Source organism: Ascaphus truei, chromosome 5 (genome assembly GCF_040206685.1).
Source record: "Ascaphus truei isolate aAscTru1 chromosome 5, aAscTru1.hap1, whole genome shotgun sequence".
Lineage (NCBI taxonomy): Eukaryota > Metazoa > Chordata > Amphibia > Anura > Ascaphidae > Ascaphus > Ascaphus truei.
The window spans coordinates 120,066,017-120,082,402 of record NC_134487.1 but is presented as its reverse complement, the minus strand read 5'-3'; positions in this window follow the sequence as shown (position 1 = coordinate 120,082,402).

The window sequence follows — 16,386 nt, the reverse complement described above, 5'->3', positions numbered from 1 at the left end:
AATTCATGGCGGGTAGTTCTGCTCATATAATTTTTTTGATATGCTTTGTGACCCCTAGGTATTTTAGACTTTCCTCCTCCTTCCAGTTTATTTTAAAATCTCATAATACAGCTTGAAGGGTGGCTGGTATATACAGACTCAAAGTCTCTGATTTTGTGTCAATTTAACAAAGTCATTTATTTCTCTAAAAAGTTCTGGGACTGATGTTTCCGGGTTCTTAAGAGATAGTAACACCATATCTGCGAACATGGAAACCTTGTAGTCCCTTTTCCATATTGTCATGCCTGAGATATTCGTATTTAGCCAAATTGATTATGCCAATACTTCTATCACCAGGGCAAATAGTAGTGGTGACCTGGGACAACCTTGGCAAGTCCCTTTTTGAACTGTGAATGACTGTGACATTTATTTTTATTTATTTATAAAATGTTTTACCAGGAAGTAAAACATTGAGTTACCTCTCGTTTTCAAGTACAGTATGTCCTGGGCATAGAGTTAAGATGACAAATAATACATGGTTACAAATACATAGTTACATAAGTGAACATTATATACAAGACATTCCATTCACAGTTAGAGATAATATATATTATAGGCGTCTGTAACAGTTATAGACCAGATTAAAATGTGAGGCAGCTTTAGTTTTGAAAGAATTTAGACTGGTAGTGGCTGTGAGAGTCTCCGGTAGGTTGTTCCAGTTTTGGGGTGCACGGAAGGAGGAGGAGCGGCCGGATACTTTGCTGAACCTTGGGACATGGTCCATGAGGCTTTTACCAAAGCCGTCGGAGATGAGTAGAGCGCTTTTATACCTGCTATAAAGCAAGGGTCTAGTCTGTATTTATGAAGGATCTGGAACATGAATTACCAATTCACCCTATTGAAGGCTTTTTCAACATCCAGTCCTTAAATTATTATAGGGGTCTAGCTCTTATTACAATTGTCGATAATATTTGTCATCCTCCGGAAGTTATCAGCGGCTTGTTATTATGGTACAAAGCCTACATGGTCTGAGCATTTAAAGTGAGCCTAGGACTGCATTTAGTCTAGTTGCTAGTATTTTTCTGAACATCTTGACATCACTATTTATCAATGATATTGGCTGATAGCTTGAGCATAATGTTGGGTCTTTACCCTCTTTCAGAATCACAGTGATTGAGGCTTTTAGCATTTCCTGGAGAGGGAGTTTACCTTTAAGCAATTCATTTAGTTACACCTTCATTAAGTATGAGACTAATGTGGGGGCAAACTTTTTATAGTGGTTGCTGGTGTATCCATCTGGGCCTGGCAATTTCGAGGACTTGAGTGATTTAATGGTCTGGGCAATTTCCTCGTTTGTTATAGGGTTCTCCGAAGTTTTAGCTGGCTCTACGTTAAGGTTTGTGATTAGTGCCATGTCTAAATATTTATTTATCTGGTCTAGGCCGTTTCGGTCTCCTCCTGTTGTGTTTTAACTTATAGAGCTCTTGGTAGTACTCCCCAAACACGTTACTAATTTCTATAGAATTATAGGTTAGGGAACCTGTGTTTTAAAAAAAAAATGTTATTGCGTAGTTACGTTGAATGCTAATTTTGGCCTGGTTGCCCTTTTCATAGTATAGTTAGTGTGTCCAGCGCATCGCCTTTCGGTTGTCTCAATCAGGCTTTTTCTCAAGTTCAATCTGATACAGTCTAACAGTTTTTTTGTATGTGGATCTGGGTTAGCCAGATGTTTTTTCCTTATCTCTTAGTTTAGCGTTAAGCCTCTGTATATATTATATTTCCTTTTTCTTCCTGTATGATGCTATGCTTATCAAAACTCCCCTATTCACCACTTTGTGTGCTCACCAGAGGACTATTGGAGATATTTGATCTGTTGAGTTTAGTGTAAAGTAATATGCTACTGCCTTTGTGTATTTGTCCTGTTGTTTCCAGAATGCCTAGTAATTGGTCTTTCATTCTCCATTGGTAGTCTGAAAGTCTGTGTTTTAAACAGGAAAGTTATAAGATTACTAGAGCATGGTATAACCAATATCTGTTTAAAATTGTGGCCCCCTCAATCGAGGCCATCAGCCCTGTGCTAATGATTATCATATCCAGCCCCACATGAAGGTTATGTGGTGCAGAGAAGTGTGTATAGATTCTCGACATGGGGTTTATAGCTCTCCAGGCATCTACCAGATGGTTGTCCCGTACTGTCATACAGCATCTTGGAATTTTTGCTTAGTAGTGGGTTATTGTTGCTCAGGGAGTCTGACCTGTCCTTTGCCGGGTTCATTACAGTGTCAAATTGAGTAGTTTACAACTTTTGTATACATTTTTGAAAGTGATAATGGTTGGCAGATTTGATAACCTGAAAATGTGCCTTAGGCCTGATTGTGGGAAGTCAAGATAAAACGTATAAGGGGGGACCATCATGGGGTTCTGGTACATGACCAGAGATGGTTGGAGGATCTGTCCAGAGTAGTGTTGGACATGTTTTCTACCTGTTTAGTTACCTAGTAACAGTCTACCTGTTTTTACCTGTAGAAGCAGTCGTAGTTTAACTACTCTAAACAAATAGGAGGCCGAACAAGGGAAGCTTGCACCATTGTGTGTGGTCATTTTGGCTAACCGAGACTATATAATTATAAATTGCTCATATCAGTTGAGGTTATATGGTTATGTAGTGCAAAGGTTGCTCTCCTCGATCATACGATGTTAACTTAACCATCTAGAACACAAGAATATCAAATGCGAGAATATAACATTTTCAGCAATAATAACAAAAATAACTGTGTTTTTCAACTTTGGAAGTGGACTTGCAATCAGCTCGTCCCTTGCTTCTGTAAGGGTAGGTTTATTCGGCTCCTGCAAGGGTATTTACCAGACTGTTTTGTTGGAAAAGTTCTCAATAGTGGAGTCTGACTCTGGGAACAAATAGCCAGTGAGCTTTTGGCTCCGTTCACTTTTCATTTCTGTGGGCTCCTTTCAAGAGTTACTGCCAAGGGGGAAGTTGTTTATTCCCTGTTCTTTGTCTTCGTTGCCAGGTTTGCAAGGTCTTTTTTTTTTTCTCAAACAGTTCCTCTATTGAGATTTGAATCCTGGGGCATGTCTAACCCCAGCTGGGACAGCCAGGGCCGAAAAACTCAGTCAACGAAGGATTTGCGACCCCTCTTCTGGTAAACATATAAGTGCCTTCACGACGTAATATGAGGTCATAAGTCGGAATGGTTTGTACTTCTCTTCCTTGGGTTCGGTCCTTTGCGCTCTGATCAGGTGCGTTTGTTGACTCATACATGTGTCTGCACCATCTTGGAAGCCCTTCGCCAGCACTGAGTTCCTCGTAAGAAGTTATGCAGGCAAACGTCCCACTGTCGTTGCCGATATTACTGCGGTTTATGCAGAACTCACTTACTGGGTCACTTCATCTACTTTTTATTCCCCCAATTCTTTCCCGTTATTGGGGGTAAATTGGCGTAGTTGCAGAGATTTGGGCCCAGAGCTCTGCCACCGCACAAAGACTTCTCTCGCCAGTTTGCGATTCCACCCCATCAAATTAAAAAAAATTTTTAGGTTTCAAACAATTGGTAAAACAAAAGTTCAGTAACTGGTTTTCTGCAACTGAATCTAATTTCTACTTCAACTTAATACAAAAGGCCTTATGTGTATAAACGACTAGCAAAATTAAATAAAGGTCAATATTTTGACCATAGTCAGATTTATTTATGTTTACTTGGATATTTCGTCTTTCATTTTTAACTCCAAGCAAAATAAAACCTCTGTTACTAATGGATCTGAAAGATGCTGTGAGGATTAAGTGAATTTTGTAAGAAGGGAATCTTGGCCTTCAGAACACGAGTAGTAAAAGCAGTTTCTTTGTTGCTGTAACAGATTCCAAGCGCCAGTGACAGATTGAACAAACATACTGGCTCCAGGGTGTCAGAAAAAGGGACGTTACATATGCAACTTGTTTTTCATTTAAAAGAGCCTTGCTGATAAGAATAGATGCAAGTGTAACACATGTTCCCTACCCTCTGGGAGATTTCACTGCTACACGGTGTGGTGTGGTGTGGTGTGGTGCATACCTGCTGGCTCACAGTTGGTCTGTTTCCTGCGGTATTGTGGAGGAGAACAGGACAGGCTTCTGGGACAATAATTGATTCTTTCTCACGGTGACGGCGCCTCCATCTCTTGCAGGCCCCAGGGATGTGGGGACAATCCCTACAGGAGAACTTACTTCCCCTCTCCCTGAAATATTGTAGTCTCAGGCAGGAAGTTATATTTGAACAGGACAACTTTATTCATACACACAGCAGATGGTCAGCATACACAGCTCACACAATGGGCACAGGCAGTTCTTGGGGCTTCACCCTCAGGATGTGCCCTGGACTTTCACTCGAGGCCAAGGGACCTTGAAGCAGTTCTTGCTCTTCCCTTACTCCCTGGTGGTGTAAGGTGTATAGTCTCCAATCCACTCCCCTAAGGGAGGGAATACAGATTGGCAGAGCCCTGCACAATTGTTGTGGGTAGACCAGCCTCTCTCAAGCAGGAAGAGGCACTGACTAAATTTAGCAGTGCAGCACTATAAATACAAGGGAAACAAGTACCAGGTCTGAGTCCCTGATTGGACACTGTAGGAGGACATGTGCAGAGGTACACAACGGAGACTATTTCTCAGCTCTAAGACCAGCTGAACAAGAATTGTAAGACATATAGAACACCCACAAGCTCATATTGAACCCCCAAAATAACCACAACATTTATATAAGCGTATAAGTGTCACAGAGGAGTGCTACAGAGCATGGCAATATACATTTAAAACCAGAGACGAACATGAAACACAGACAGAGCTCAATGCACATCCAGCTAAACTTTATACACGGTACAGTGCCTAAATATACATGTTTTGATATCTATTAAATACAATGGTATTTTAGTTTAACATTTTGGCCAAATTGTTGTAGCCCCTGAGCCACTGCACGGCAGATCACATCTCAAGGGTCCCTACACTAATTTAAATTCTTAATAACCTGTGCATTGCCAGGAAGAATGATTTATAATAAATCTGTCAAAATTAGTTGCAAAGTTCTAAGTCTGATTGAAGCTTTTATTAACCTGTACATTACCAGGAAAAGCACTCTGTATTAGATTTGTCACAATCACACCGCAAGCAGGCAAGTTCCCCTGAGAGTGGGAGATGCTATTGGAGTGAGCTTTTAACCATTTAAAAGTGGGAGGGGGTGAGCTTAAATTAGGTTGGAGGTTGCCACCCTCCAATCAGCTCTAAGACCAGCTGAACAAGAATTGTAAGACATATAGAACACCCACAAGCTCATATTGAACCCCCAAAATAACCACAACATATATATAAGCGTATAAGTGTCACAAAGGATTGCTACTGAGCATTGCAATATACATTTAAAAAAGCTCACTCCATAGCATCTTCCACTCTCAGGGGAACTTGACTGCTTGCAGTGTAATTGTGACAAATCTAATACAGAGTGATTTTCCTGGTAATGTACAGGTTAATAAAAGCTTCAATCAGACTTAGAACTTTGCAACTAATTTTGACAGATTTATTATAAATCATTCTTCCTTGCAATGCACAGGTTATTAAGAATTTATATTAGTGTAGGGACCCTTGAGATGTGGTCTGCCGTGCAGTGGCTCAGGGGCTACAACAATTTGGCCAAAATGTTAAACTAAAAGACCATTTTATTTAATAGATATCAATACATGTATATTTAGGCACTGTACCGTGTATAAAGTTTAGCTGGATGTGCATTGAGCTCTGTCTGTGTTTCATGTTCATCTCTGGTTTTAAATGCATATACATTGTACTGAAAATGAAATAGGGATAGAACATAAAAGTACAAATATTTGTATTACAGGTGTTCCCCCACCCTCTGGGAGATGTCACTGTTACCTGGTGTTGTGCTGCTCACCTGCTAGGTTTACAGGATACTGAGTGTCCGCTGATGATAGTGGGGAAGACAGGACAGGGTTTAGGGATCTTCCCAGTTCTTCATGGGTGCAGCGCCTCCATTTCCAGCAGGCCCCAGCAGAGCTGGGTGCAGTTCCTGCAGGAAAACCCTCTTTCACTCCCCCTGACAAACTGCAGTCTCAGGCAGGAGTATAAAACAAAGGATGGTTCTTTATTCTTCATACAGCATACCAACATGTACACTCTTTTCTCTCCCTCTGGTCCCTGGAATCAACCTCCAGGGCTTGAGGCCCCAAAGGTCTATCCTTTGCTCCCTTACTCCCTGGTGAAGTAAGGGGTAGTATCCCACTCCCCTGAGGTAGGGGATGGAAGGTGGCCAGTGCCCTGGCTCCAAACTTCCAACAACAACCACTAACTTTGGATCTGCAGTCCCTTTTTTACCCAGGGGGGAGTCCTAGGTCTGAGCCCTTTATGGGCAGTACACAGACCTTAGGCCCACCCCTCTATCACTCAAGGGAGTTGTATACTGCTACAGCAGCAAGGGCATAGATTTAACCCTACCACTGCCTGTGCTTGTACTAGGGCTTATGTGTTAGGTAGATCAGTTTAGTAGCCAAGAGGATAAATGGCTACACACCTCCCCTGGTAAGAACCCAATTTACAAACCTTCCCTAAATTGGCTAACATGGAATAATGCATAACAGTTCATGACATAACATTTGATGACATAACAGTTGAACCTACAAGGTACTGTATATCTGGATCCCTCCCATAACATGGAGAACCTATACCCCCTTTAATAATAATGTTTTGTGTCAGGTTTCTTAACCTGCCCTCCCCATTGGAAACATTAATGGAATACACCCTCTTTGGACCCCACTCAGGGATATATTCCACACGGTCCATATAGATGTTTCTCCCTACCCTCCATACTCGCATGACATAACATACTTTTTCATCATTGTAGTACCTAGAAACTACACCTGGATGCTAGGTATTCTAGGACACCATCCCTCAACCACTCCTCTCTGTTGGCCTCTATTTCCCTCATTATGGGCTCAGGAACATAAGCGTAATCATAACCATGGGACTGACGGTACCTGTGAACTATTAATCGGTCAGCCCGGCTGAGTTTGGTTAATTTCCGGCCACAGGCCTGGCCCGGTAGCACCCAGAATAGTGGTTAATGATACAGTATGTAGCATCTACTTGTAACATTTTCCTATTATGTATTAGTATTATGGATAGAGGGTTGTCATCTACTGTCATCTACTGGATCCCCATAGACTGGAATATAGTCCACACGCCTCTGTGGTTCAGGTGTCACAGTTGTGCTTTGACAAACAGGAACAGGTAAGGTTTCCATGAAGCCACTTTCTTGCAGTTCATCATTCTCAGTAGCATGCGGTGTCATAGGCACAATGTCATCATCACTGAATGAGCAGGATGGCTTGTTCGGGCTGTATGGAATTCTCCCCATCTCAGTATTATAAAACATACAGGACACCTACAAGCTCATATTGAACCCCCAAAATAACCACAACATATATATAAGCGTATAAGTGTCACAGAGGAGAGCATGGCAATATATATTTAAAACCAGAGACAGAACATGAAACACAGACAGAGCTCAGTGCAAATCCAATGACACCTATACATGGTACTGTGCCTATATATATATATATATATATATATAGTGCAGAATAAATGAGTTCTCCAGTATTCGGTGATACCTTTTTTATTGGACTAACAATTTATGTCATAGGACAAGCTTTCGAGAGTTATCCTCTCTTCTTCAGGTCAAGCAATACTGATATACAAATGAATCTATGGCTAAAACAGTGTATCAGTATTGCTTGACCTGAAGAAGAGAGGATAACTCTCGAAAGCTTGTCCTATGACATAAATTGTTAGTCCAATACAAAAGGTATCACCGAATACTGGAGAACTCATTTATTCTGCACTATCGCAACTGGACTAACACGGCTATTTTCTGCTTTATATATATATAGATATCTTTTGAATAAAATGGTCTTTTAGTTTATCTCTTTGGCCAAAGTGTTGTAAGCCCTTGAGCCCCTACATGGCAGACCACATCTCAAGGGTACCTAACACTAATATAAATTCTTAATAACCTGTACATTACCAGGAAGAATGATTTATAATAAATCTGTCAAAATTAGTTGCATAGTTCTAAGTCTGATTGAAGCTCTTATTAACCTGTACATTACCAGGAAAAGCACTCTGTATTAGGGTTGTCGCAATCAACCTGTAAGCAAGTTCCCCTGAGAGTGGTACATGCAATGGAGTGAGCTTTTAACCATATAAAAGTGGGAGGGGGTGAGCTTCAAACTAGGGAGGAGGAACCACCCTCCAAATCAGCCATGACCAGCTGAACAAGAATTGTAAAACATACAGGACACCTACAAGCTCATATTGAACCCCCAAAACAACCACAACATATATATGTATATATAAACGATACCCTGCGAGTCTGAAAATTATTGGTATAGAAACGATTCCCAGTTCTAAACTAGGAGGAGACAGATTCAAAACCCTGTGTATACGTGAATCCTACTGGATTTACCGCTTAGGTACACTGTCACAATAGGGGTTAAATGAATGCACAGATACCAGCATTCTAGTCTAGTGCATTCCCTATGCACTCGGTTTATTAGGGCAACTATTTTTTAGTGCCCTAATAAGTTCTTCCTGTCAGCCTAAAATATTGTATAGCCGATTAGTCACCCTATGTGGCTATACTAGTATTAACATTCTATATATTTTTCACCCTATTGTTGGTGTATCAGCACCCAATCTCTATGCTATATCTATATTTATATCCATAATACATCTAGTCCTATATATACATTCCAATATCAGGTTGCTCTAAGTTTTCAATGGTAGCAAGTTTATTTTATATTGTACTATAGCCTTGAATCTTCCAGTGTGCAAATGCTGCTTATATTAGCTTTATTGAAACTTAATTAATTTGATCTAATAAATTGACTTATCTAGCGCACTGCCACAGGAAAATTAAAATGGTCTACTTTTGTTTAGTTTATATATTACAAAAGTTTTTTTTATCATTTTTATGATTAACATATAGGTTACCATTGATTGATTTGGAGCTTAATATAGTGTCATTTTAGATCTGTTTATTTTTTGTTCATTGCTATATTTAATAGATTTTTTTAATTATTTAACTGTTATTTAATTGTTATCTATGATGTCTAATTATCTGTTCTTTGCTGATGAACCTTTTCACGACATGATAGATGGGTGCCGCTGTGTTTCAGCTGTAACTAACTCATTGTGATTGCCCATAAGGGTATATAATGCTCCAGCAGGCAGCAACCTATCATCCTTTGAAAAAGTTACTCACGTGACGATACTAGTCAGGATGTCGTGACGCACTGACGTCATCACGCAGATTGAGGCTGTGTCTAGGTCTGCCAATTTCCTATTACACACGAAGAAAGGTAGAGGATACTTCCGGGCAAAACAGAGTTGTTATTGCGGAGTTGGGTGCTCTAAGTTCTGAATGCTGGGACTATGATTTCACGTCAGGCACATGGAGTGAAGTAGCTGACAACTGGATATTTTCCTACTACACCGGATGGTGTTTCAGCAACCTGCCTAACCACCACCCCTCCTGCTTACACTGACTACCATCTTCCATCCAGCCACGGATAAGTATCCTCATTTACTGCTTGTGTATATATACAGCAATATCTGGCTTTCTACCCTCCTACAGTCTCAGCTGGTTTACAGATTGTCTCCCTTTAATGCTTTTTCACTATTTGAAGTGAGTGCAATTCCTGGCGGCCACTTTCTGCTTTTTAATAAATTGTCAATTTTACAAACAATATTATGCCATGGAGCTGGCGCTTCTTTTTGTCTTTGTTTTTTAGATTCTTCTGATCTGGCTAGATCAACCAAGGAGCAGCCTACTCCAAATTGTGACTGACAATTAATCTCTGTATCTCGACTTTTTTTCTCATCTGTTTCCATCATTTGGACTGGTTTGTTCTCTGATAGTCACGTTATATGGTTTTATTATTCTAATTTTCTTATTGCTTTAATTTTTATTTAGTAATATTATATAAGCACTATTTGATTATTTAATAATTTAGCCCTATTCACCATCACATTAGAACTCACTTATCACACTTATAGCGCTACTCTTTGTTCCTTGTTTTTGATATATATATATATATATATATATATATATATATATTTAGGCACTGTACCGTGTATAGGTGTCATTGGATGTGCACTGAGCTCTGTCTGTGTTTCATGTTCTGTCTCTGGTTTTAAATAACCATCTCAGTATTACTTGGAGGCCCCAAGAGGGGACAAGAGGCTTCCTCCAGATGTCGTTATCTCTCTTGCAATGGTCTTCAACAAACAAATAGAGACCATCCATGCACCTTGCCATATGGTCCATCCTCTGTAACACAAGACCAATTTGTTTGTCTATTGAGTCTAGTCCCTGCTCCTGCTTAGGTACCTGTGCCTGTTCAGTGGCAGGTATGGCCACAGGTCTGCAAGGTATGATAAAAAAACCTACCTGACAATATCATGCTATCCCTAAACAAGGCACCACTTAGACTGGAGCTTGGAACTTGTGGGGTGCACTGGGTCCGAGGTGGGGTGAGCTGGGTGTGGAGTGGAGAGCAATGGGTCTGAGTTGGGGTGAGCTGGATCTCAATTAGGATGTGATGGGTCTGAGGTAGGTGACATGGTGATTGGGGTACTTGTTGCCGACCTGCTTTCCTTGGAAATTCAATGGCTATGGTTCTTGCTAGCTGCTTCTTCTTCCAGATTGGTCATAGAATCTTGCCCTTTGGAGTACAGACCCAAAAATCAGTGCATCTGTTACAATCATTAAGGACAGTGGCATTAACTGGGTCAGGATACCTTGGGAGTAAGTAAATGTATTGTACATTAGTATACTATTAACTGATAAAGTACTGTAGTACTGTGCTGTTGTGTGTGTTTGTTTTATTCTTGGCAATAACCATACTGTATTTGTCTCTATACTTGCATTTATTTCTTCCAGTGCATAATCAAGTTTCTTATACAGATGCAGCAGACATTATTCGATCATTTCTTGGCGCCGTTTTCGTAAAGTCTGCTGTATTCCACATGGCATTCACTCGTTAATCTTCCGTGAAGCTGTCAATTACAGGCATGTTTACCGTTGTTGATTTTCCGTGATTAATGTGATTGTGATTTGTTTGGGTGCAGTTCTGCGTGTTTCCGCCTGATGGCAAAAGTGAATTCCTTTGCACAGGGCAACCAGTGAGTTGTGTGTTGTCAATTTGCAGGTGATAAAAAGAGTGGCCACAACAGTCATCCATTGTAAATTGACCTTGCTCGCTGAAGATGTTATCAAATGTAGGCGTTTCATAATTAAAATCTCCACAGTATACACAATGCTTGTCCCGTTATTCTACATTGCTATCCCTGCAATTGCTGAATGGACATCATGTCAAGTCAAGTCATGTCAAGTCCTTATACCAAACCACAATGTAGTTACGCATTTCTCATATTTTCTGCAATTAATGCTGGAACAGATAAGAAGGCGACTTTAGCAGAGATTTACGACTATATAATTGAAAAATATGAATTCTTCACATTTTTACTGAACCAACGTGGCTGGAAGCATTCGATAAAGCAAACATTAACTAATGATGATTGCTTTTTTTGCACAGCCCCATCTCAGGGAGATACCTGTACAAGAGCATATTGGTCTGTGCTCCCAGCTTTTGACGGTATGTTTGCTCATGGCGACTGCAAAAGAAGAAAGGTCAGGTTTCATCAATTTAAGATTCGTACAGTACCTGTACATACTTCCCAACCCTGCAGTGTACAAGTACCCAAACCAGCTTCCCAATACTATTGCAATAACAGGTCGACCGTGACTGAAAATCTGGTGAGCAGCAATCCTTGCTACCTGGCCCAGCCTGATTACCGGCTTCAGCAGGCACCTGTCAACCATAATGCTGATTACATGAGTGATCCCAGCTGTTACGCACAATGCTGTACACCCCTGACATTGGGTCATCTCCACCCGGTTGGCAACGTATATAATGAAGATAAAGATAATACAGACTACATGAATGACCCGAGCTTATACGCACAAGACACCTCTGACATTGGCTCATCTCCACCCGTTTGGCAAAGTTAATAATGAAGGTAAATATAATGTACTATACTGTATTAACTTTAATTCCCCTGGGGGGCGCTACATTTTCTGGGGGGGAGGGGGAGGCGGGCGCGGCAGTTATAAAGGTCTTCACTTTCCCCCCAGGCATTTAAATGAAATGCCGGGTGATCGCACATAGCCTCCAAAATACACTTACAGTACCTTCCCTTCCAGCAACATGTCGTCATGGTAACCCGGCATCAAATTACCATGGCAACGTACTGTACATAAAGTTGTAAAGGCATTTAAATATATATAAATATCTGACATACAGTACAGTACCGTATACCGTATATCAATCTTGAAATTAAGTTGCTTTTAGTGCTTAAATAGTACTATAAAAAAAGTACTGATGTACAGTAGTTTAAATATAGTATATCTAAATACTGTTAATCTTTATCATACAGTACACTATAAAAATCTTTAAAATCCAGTACATACAGAAATGTAAAGTTCTAAATGCATTTAAATATATAACAATGTCTCATTGAGATACTGTACAGTATACTGTAGCACATAAACTGTGTTTTACTATATACAGTACAGTACTGTACTGTAGATACACAAAGAGCAGTAATACTGTACAACAGATACAATTGACAAAATGACAATCACGCATGCGCAGAAATGTGATGACGCATATGTGTTTCAACAAAGTTCCAATTTAACATAAACGCATGTGCGGATTATATATTTTACATTCGGAAGGAGAGCGAAGTTGTATTTTTGTATTATTTGTTTTAAATTTATTAACTTTTACAAATAAAACATTTAATTCGTTAAAAATACTTTTTGTTGTTTGTGTTCAAATTTTAAGTCTTCTACAGTTCGAGAATTTTTGTATGGCTAAAAGCTAAGGAGCCTCAGAAAGAACTTATTTCCCATTTACTGTACTGTATACAGTATGAATTCATTTTTAATCTTGAAATTACAATTACACATACACACTTGAAGTACTGTACGGGAATAAAAGACAGGTTGAATTGCAATTAGATTTTTTAAAGACAAAACACTCTATCAAAACACTAGTAAACTCGCGTCTTAACGCAGGAAAATGTCAAGAAATCTCGAGCCAACACAGGGTGTGCAAAGGAATACAACTCATGAAATGATCGGATAATGGTCGCTGCATCCATCGCAATGGTTAATGATATCACATTGGCCCAATACACTGAACAACAATAAGCAGAACTTCAGTAACAGCTGACTAATATCGATAATATCGACTACTGATGGGTGTGAATGGCTTATGCACATTTGCACTCTTGGCAGCAGTGATTCACGAATGAACTGGAAAATACTGAGGTCAGAATACTGTGCGCATGCAGAATTTAAAGCTATTTTCTGTAAGTCATGTATTGCAATGTAACATTTTTGCATTTAGCTACTGTACAACTGTGGCTCTTTGCTCAGAACAGAAGCACAGTGTAGCATTAGACAACGTTGGTTAATGCCGCTGTAGTGAGCGGCGAAAGACTGAGGTCAGTATTATTACAGAACTTACTAAAAAGTATAGAGGTGTGTTATAAAAAAAGAAAACATACATTTTTGGTCTGTACAAATACAGTTACGGTTGTTTTTCTGTTCAATCTCCTTTTTGCTTAATCGCCAAACTGCGTTGCGTGTTTGGGGATTAAGCAGTAAACATTAAGCTACAGCTGTGTCTTGCTGCTCTGAAGCATAATACAATGGGTGGGGGTGAGGGAGAATAGTGTTGGATGACTAATACTGTAATAGCAAGTTTTTTATGGTTTTTTTTTGTAACAGGAAAAGGCCTAAATAACTGCAAAAGAGCCAAAAAATGCTGAGGAAGTTATAACACAAACACAAACACACACACACACACACACACACACACACACACACACACACACACACACACACACACACACACACACACACACACACACACACACACACACACACACCTTTAGGCAGCGGTGCACAAACTGGGGGGTGCAGGGTTTACAGAGGCACCGCGCGCTTCCCGAAGGCACTAAAATTAATGCCGGGAAGCGGCGAAGGCCTCTGTAAACCTTACTTACATTGCTTCTGTAGATGCATATGGGGGGGGGGCGCATGGAGAGTGGGGAACAGCCGGCAGGGGGGCGCAGGGAAAAAAGATTGCGCTCCCCTGCCTTAATGGACCACATGGACTTATTGTAATTCGAAAAAAACCTGGTGGAATGGGTGCTTTTAAATTTAATGTTACAGTAGTTATGGTGGATGTTATGAAGCTACTGTATATTAAAGAATTGTCATACACAACTTCTCCATAACTGAACTGGACAATGGCACGGACACTAAAACTACTGGAGACGTTTACTGTACCAGCCAGAGGTGGAAAATATGGAAGCCCAAGCCAAATTTCTAGACCCATTTGTTGTGGTGGTCGCCAGGGTAGGGGTGATGTACCGCAAGAATGCCTGGAGCTCTGAGAGTGGCGGCTGCTGATGCTTCTGTCATACTGTTTTATGTTCGCCTGTTAAATAGTTTTTCCATTAAACCATCTACGTACCTCCCTTAACTCACAGTACTGTATCTCCTATCTCCCTATCTCCTCTTTCCTCCTCTTTCCCACACCCATCACCCTCTCCCCCCCTCTTATTATTGTGTTTTCACAAACTACCACAGTACGAATACACAGATAAATTACAATACAAATGATTATTACTTTCAAGTAAATATGTCCCAATTATGTCCCAAAATTGTTTATTAGATAAAAAAATAAAAATAGAATGAAATATAAACATATAAAATATTTGTCATATAAAAAAAACCACTACCCCCATTACCCACAACACTCATCCACCACCCACAACACACCAACACCCCACCCAAAACAACAGCCTCACCTCACCCACCACCTGCAAAACTACACTCATTCAACCACCACCCACAACATCACACTCCCCAAACAGCATTGGGACTGTGTCGCTTTCACTGTTCCATAGACTGAAAAACTGAGGTGGCTATTTGTCTGTTCCATTTTACAGCTTGATGTACTTGTTGGAGTAAATTCTTGTATTACTTACTGTACAGTAGTATATATGGACTGTGTGCATTTAAACTAAAGGTTATTGTACTGCGTTGTTATGCTGTGCTGTATTCCATTCTTTTGTACTTTGTATTGGAGACTGACAAGTTCTACTCTGTGAGTTACAGGAGACTAAACCAGCTGCATTTCCTCCTCTGTTACGATCTACAAATGTTAATACAGACAAAGAACTGTCAACATCTGAAAAACATACACCTACAGGTACTACAGCACATGACAACTAGGAAAGTTATTAAAAACACACACCACAATTTCCTAGATGGACTTATTGGACTGGTAGCAGGCCCCATCTGTCAAAAAGAAAATCTATTTTCACCCAAATCCCAAATCAGGGCTGACATTTCATGGTAACGGTAATGGATGAAGGTCCATGGGTGGTTGGTACCTTGCAAAAAGTACACTGCACTACACCTGACTGTGCTTAAACAATATGAAAAGTAACTTAATTGCAATGCACACCTTCGCCATTACCGAACTGGACAATGGTACTGACACTAAACCTACAGGGAATATTTACAATTCAGAGGAAGCAGACATGGAAGCCCACACAGGATTCGTAGAGCCATTTGTTGGGGTCGCCCGGGCAGGGGAGGGAGGGGGGGTGTAGTTTGTTTAGCAAGATAACATGATCAACAGTATCCAAAGCCTTTGCAAAATCTAGGAATATTGCACCAGTACGTTGTCCCAGTTCCATTCCACACTGGAACTTATTGCAAACTTTTAGAGGGTAGTGACCATGGAGTGTTTGGGGTGAAAGCCAGATTGGAATTGGCTAGGGAATGTTTTCTTGGTATAGTAATCGCATAATTGGGAGTGAACACATTTTCTCATAACTTTGGATAGTATTGGGAGAAACGTTCACAATGTTCAGCGGTCCTCGTGATATATGGAAAGATGTGAGAAAGAAAAAGAGCAATATAGTGAAGTACGGTCACATAATATTATCAGCACATAGAAGTGGTAAGATATGCACTTACATGAAAGTGCCTATACCAGACATACAGAATTAAAGAAGAAAAGTACGTTTTTTCCTAGCCAAAGCAAAGGAAATTATGTAGAAACATTTTTTCAGTTAGTTAATAAAGAATTTGAAAAATTACAAACCAATGATGGTAAAATAAAACACAATTTAACTAAGGAAGAAATTAATGCATTAGAAAATGTAACCAAAAACTCTAAAATAGTAATAAAAAGTGCAGACAAAGGTGGGGG